Source organism: Zea mays, chromosome 7 (assembly GCF_902167145.1).
Source record: "Zea mays cultivar B73 chromosome 7, Zm-B73-REFERENCE-NAM-5.0, whole genome shotgun sequence".
Taxonomy (NCBI): Eukaryota; Viridiplantae; Streptophyta; class Magnoliopsida; order Poales; family Poaceae; genus Zea; species Zea mays.
The window spans coordinates 129,918,286-129,924,803 of record NC_050102.1 but is presented as its reverse complement, the minus strand read 5'-3'; positions in this window follow the sequence as shown (position 1 = coordinate 129,924,803).

Below are 6,518 nucleotides of genomic sequence, written 5' to 3'. Positions count from 1 at the left end.
CCGTCCTTATGGTTGTCAACCTATAGACTGCAAATGGATCTTCAAGAAAAAGCTTAGGCTTGATGGTACAATCGAAAGGTACATGGCAAAGCTTGTGGCCAAAGGGTATACCCAAAAAGAGGGTGAAGATTTCTTTGATACCTACTCACCAGTGGCTCGATTGACTACAATTCACACATTAATAGCTGTGGTAGCCTCTTATGGTCTTATCATTCATCAGATGGATGTTAAGACAACTTTTCTTAATGGAGAGTTGGATGAGGAGATCTATATGGATCAGCCAGAAGGGTTCATTGCGGATGGTCAAGAGAACAAGGTGTGCAGGTTGATAAAATCATTGTATGGCCTAAAACAAGCACCTAAGCAATGGCATGAAAAGTTTGATAATACTCTTACAAGTGTTGGCTTTGCTGTAAATGAATTTGACACGTGTGTGTATTATCAGTATGGTGGGAGTGAGTCTGTTATGCTATGCCTTTATGTTGATGACATCTTGATCTTTGGATCAAATCTCAATGTGATTGAGGAAGTTAAAAATCTTCTATCGAGCAATTTCGAAATGAAAGATTTGGGAGAAGCTGATGTCATTCTTAACATCAAGATTGTTAGAGAAGGTGATGGTGGGGTAACTCTGTTACAATCTCACTATGTGGAAAAGGTATTGAGTCGCTTTGGTTTTAGTGACTGTGATCCTGCTCCAACACCTTATGACCCTGGCATGCTATTGAAAAATAATCGGAGAATAGCAAGGGATCAATTGACATACTCCCAGATCATTGGCTCGCTCATGTACCTTGCAAGTGCAACAAGACCAGACATCTCTTATGCTGTGAGTAAGCTGAGTCGGTTTGTGTCGAAACCAGGAGATGATCACTAGCGTGCTCTTGAGAGAGTGTTGCGGTATTTGAAAGGTACTATGACATACGATATTCGTTATACTGGAAACCCAAAAGTGCTGGAAGGCTATTGTGATGCCAACTGGATTTCTGATGCTGATGAGCTTTATGCCACAAGCGGATATGTGTTTCTGTTTGGAGGTGGCGTTGTTTCCTGGAAGTCTTGCAAGCAGACTATCTTAACGAAGTCTACAATGGAAGCAGAACTCGCAGCATTAGACACTGCTGGGGCTGAGGCCGAGTGGCTTCGTGATTTCCTATTGGATTTACCGGTAGTTGAAAAACCGATACCGGCTATTTCCATGAAGTGTGACAACTAAACTGTGATTACAAATGTTAACAGTTCTAGGAATAACATGAAGTCTACAAGGCATGTTAAGAGGAGATTAAAATCTGTCAGAAAGCTGAAAAACTCCAGAGTTATAACGGTGGATTATGTCCACACATCGAATAATCTGGCAGATCAATTCACTAAGGGTCTGTCACGCAATGTGATAGAAAGTGCATCGAGAGAAATGGGTATGAGACCCATGTGAAATCTACTCTAGTGGTAACCTGCTCTATGTGATCGGAGATCCCGTGAAGTAGAGTGGAGAAACAAGCTATGAGTAGATTGTGAGGAAAGATCCCTTCCTTAACTCATTTCATATGCACATCTTTCCTATCTGTAAGGCAGGATGGTATTTACCTTAATGTATTCCAAGAGTCTTATAAAGGTGAGATGTTGTCCTACAGAACATCTTTTGAGGAATACACTTATATGAGTCAGACTGCTGGTCACAGACTATGGGACTTGGGTAATCCCTAAATACTCATGAAAGGCACTGAAGTGTGACTTATATGCTTCTAAACAACGGGGATGCTTTTTTTGCAGCCTAGTATCAACAAAGGATTTGAGTGAATCTTATTTCGCACAAAACTGTCAATTCAGGGCTTAGTCCATTGTTCAGTTGTGAATGAGTGAAACTCTTATTCTAGATGGATGTTCAACTTAACAGTCTCCATCAAAACACTAGTATATCAAAGGATTGTGATTCTGATACTTCATCATTACAAACCCTAGAGTTTGGTGGGGATTGTTGGATCTTTTATGGGCTTGGCCCGTTTATTCAATAAAATCTATGGTGTGTAATAGTGGAGAAAACCAATAGTACCATATTGGAAGTCCAAAGGTCGTTGGCTTGACTTATATGGTGGGAATTATTCCACTTAATTTGAGAAGTCAAGAAACGAACAAAGGTGTGGCGTGGCGAGGCGAGGCGGGTAGGCAGGCAGGCGTGGTGTGGTTGTGTTAATTTTTAGCACTCATTAACCGCGGGAGTTTCAACTCCGGGTTAAACCTTTCAGTTGCCCGTCTCTTCGTCAGCCGCATGCGAGACTCTTCTGCTTCAGCTTCCCTTCCGCGCTTCTCCTTCAGCTTCCCTTCCGCGATGATAAAAGGGGAGAACTCCTGTCACTTGGCACACGCGAGCAGAAACACTTTCAGAACCACAGTCTAGCCGCAAGTGTGGGTATTTCCATCTCGTAGCTCTGCGCACACAAAGAGGCGAGAGGGCAGGTGCCTCCGAAGCCCTTGTCGTTCGAGACCTTGCACGGGGGATCGGCAATTAGGTTTTTGGGGAGCGTCTATGCGACTGCCCAAAACATCTTCTTCTTCCTGGCGATATGACGAGAGAAGTTGGACAAGGATCTGGATCCTCAGAGCGCATGGGAGGGTATGATCAATTTATGTCCTTACTGTTTTGCGTTCTACAGATTATATATGTTTCATATATTAATCTCTGTTGTTTCATATGTAGCCATGAATTTATCTCATCTGTTCTGCCATATTATAATATGTTATATCTGTTTGTTTTAATTTTACAGTCATGTTGTTTATGTTGCTATCTGTTTATTTTTAGTTGTTCCATCATAATATATGTACCATGTTTATATGGTTATTATATTTATATGATTCATATGCTTTATGTTCTCATGATCTATATTGTTATGGATATATTTGAGATCACGATTTCTATGATTAATTATCTTTTATATGTCATTATCATAATGTTAATTTATGGAATTAAAATGATATAGAAAATGGCTATATTTACACATGGTACATATATTGAATTATCATTATCCATCTCAGATCTAATGTCTCTGGTTGATCATTGTAATTTATAAACAACACATTCCACCACTACAGCCCACCACATCGAAGGGTGTAGCAAATATATCAAACAACTACAGACGTTAGATCTAATATGAGTGGTGATGATTTAACATATGCATCATGTGCACTAGATACGTTCTCTTTAGTTATTTAGCGCGAGCTGCACGAGTAGGTGTAAAATAAATTATTTTGAAATTGTGTGGCATCCACTTTTACGTTGAAAATCGTCGTATCCGATCGACCTGGCTACACGCGAGCTGGTTATGTGGGGACCGTGAACCAATCAATCGGTTTACTTTTGCCTGAAATCTTGTGCAGGTTTCTACCACGTTGTGATGAACCGATCATTTCACATGTATTGTTTGTGAGGTCCGAGGCGAGGCGAGGCGTAAATTCGTAAATAATCCCTCTCTCCCAAAAGAGAACATGCATCTCCCAACCCGAGAAATCAAACATACCTAGAGGGGGATTTCACTCTCTCTTCCCCAAGAGAGGAAGCACGAGGGGTGTGGTTGGAGGCTTCTAGTGAACGACCGGACACGGAGTATCACGAGGGGGAGAAAACTCCATGATGTTGGGGACTTGTTCTCAAATGCTATGAATTAAGAACAAGACAATATAAAATATTAAATATTAATATTCTTCATCCACTGAAACATTATCTCCCCAAGGATTTAATGAACTTCGGACGAAGGCCATGAGCAAAACATCACGAAGGTCTCACCTTCGTGATCAGACTTGTAAAACAATAAAAAATGAAATATAAAGTATAAAACATTAGGGGAGAATGTACCAAAAATAAATAATATTATTTACATATTTTATTATATGAAACTAAATATTAAAACAAAGTATTTGAGCACATTTATACCTTCGCCTTGGCGGAAAGCAATAATTCAAGCGTAATGTGCCAGTGATTACAGGATTGCGTGAACAGTGTCGGGGTACTGTTCATCTATTTATAGGCACAGAGTGCAACCTGCGTAAAATTACATTTATGTCCTTTATAATCGACTACAATAATGACACAAAACATCATGGGTCTTTAAGTCAATCCATCTTTAAGTCGGTTCGGCCCTTCGCCTTGAGATCTATCATTATGCCGAAGCTCTGTAGGTAATAGCTTCGGCGCTTGCTCCTGAGAAGACCTTCCGAAGGTGTTCTCTTTCTTTAGGATCTTCGGCTACGAAGCATACCCCCAACACATGACCTTTTGGAGATGGCCTCACAAGACTATTTTTTAGAATAATATTAATATTTTTATTTTTATATAGATGTATTATGGAAATATATTTTTTGATTTTTATAATGATGTTTATTTTAGATCATAGACATTTTTAAATAATATTAATATTAATATTTTAATTAGATATACCTAAAAATATTTTTTTATTTATCTTATGATGTATACTTTAGATTATATTAATAAGAAGCAAAAGGACTTGCAAATGGTTTTTATCGATTTAGAAAAGGTCTATGATAAAATTCATAGGAATCTCATGTGGTAGGTGAAAGTCGCCTAGAGGGGGGTGAATAGGGCGAAACTGAAATTCACAAAGTTAATCACAACTACAAGCCGGGTTAGCGTTAGAAATATAATCGAGTCCGCGAGAGAGGGTGCAAAACAAATCGCAAGCGAATAAGAAGTGAGACACGTGGATTTGTTTTACCGAGGTTCGGTTTTCGCAAACCTACTCCCCGTTGAGGTGGTCATAAAGACCGGGTCTCTTTCAACCCTTTCCCTCTCTCAAACGGTCCCTTGGACCGAGTGAGCTTCTTCTTCTCAAACACTTGGAACAAAAAGTTCCCGCAAGGACCACCACACAATTGGTGTCTCTTGCCTCAATTACAAGTGAGTTTGATCTCAAGAAAGATTGAGAAAGAAAAGAAGCAATCCAAGCGCAAGAGCTCAAAAGAACACAAGCAAATCTTTCTCACTAATCACTAAGGCGTTGTGTGGAATTTGGAGAGGATTTGATCACTTGGGTGTGTCTAGAATTGAATGCTAGAGCTCTTGTAAGTAGTTGAAGTAGGAAAACTTGGATGACTTGAATGTGGGGTGGTTGGGGGTATTTATAGCCCCAACCACCAAACTAGCTGTTTGGTGGGGCTGTCTGTCGCATGGTGCACCGGACAGTCCGGTGCACACCGAACATGTCTGGTGCGCCAGCCACGTCACCAATGCCGTTGGGTTCCGACCGTTGGAGCTCTGTCTTCTGGGCCCGCCTGGATGTCCGGTGGCACACCGGACATGTACTGTAGAGTGTCCGGTGTGCCAGCGCGCGCGTGCCTGACTTCTGCGCGCTTCTGGCGCGCATTAAATGCGCCTGCAGGTGACCGTTGGCGCGAAGTAGTCGTTGCTCTGTTGGCTCACCGGACAGTCCGGTGTACACCGGACAGTCAGGTGAATTATAGCGGAGCGAATTCCCGAGGCTGGCGAGTTCCAGAGCCGCTCTTCCTGGGGCACCGGACACTGTCCGGTGTACACCGGACAGTCCGGTGTACACCGGACAGTCCGGTGAATTATAGCGGAGCGCCTCTAGATTTTCCCGAAGGTGACGAGTTTGACTTGGAGTCCTCTGGTGCACCGGACACTGTCCGGTGGCACACCGGACAGTCCGGTGCGCCAGACCAGAGGTGCCTTCAGTTATCCCTTGCTCTCTTTGTTGAACCCAATTCTTGGTCTTTTTATTGGCTAAGTGTGAACCTTTGACACCTGTATAACTTATTGTCGGGGACCATAATTAGGGGTACCCTCAAGACTCCTAATTCTCAGCTGGTAACCCCCATCAGCATAAAGCTGCTAAGGCCTGATGGGTGCGATTATGTCAGGGATCAGTCCATTCGAGGGACTCGATCACGCCTCGTCCGAGCCTAGTCTCGGACAAGGGCAGCCGACCACGGAGGATTTCCGTCTCGCTCGAGGCCCCCCTCCAGCGGCGAACATATTTCCGGCTCGCCCGAGGCCCTGCCTTCGCTAAGAAGCAACCCTGACTAAATCGCTGCACCGACCGAACAAATCGCAGGAGCATTTAACGCAAAGGTGGCCTGACACCTTTATCCTGACGCGCGCCCCCCGGCAAAGCCGAAGTGACCGCCGTCACTTCGCCGCTCCACTGACCGACCTGACAGAAGGACAGCGCCGCCTGCGCCACTCCGACTGCGGTGCCACTTGACAGAGTGAGGCTGACAGGCAGTCAGGCCCTGCCGAAGGCACCATAGGAAACTCCGCTCCGCCCGACCTAGGACTCAGACTCGGGCTAAGTCCCGGAAGACGACGAACTCCGCTCCGCCCGACCAGGGGCTCGGACTCGGGCTAAGTCCCGGAAGACGACGAACTCCGCTCCGCCCGACCCAGGGCTCGGACTCGGGCCAAGTCCCGGAAGACGGCGAACTCCGCTCCGCCCGACCCAGGGCTCGGACTCGGGCCAAGTCCCGGAAGACGGCGAACTCCGCTCCGCCCG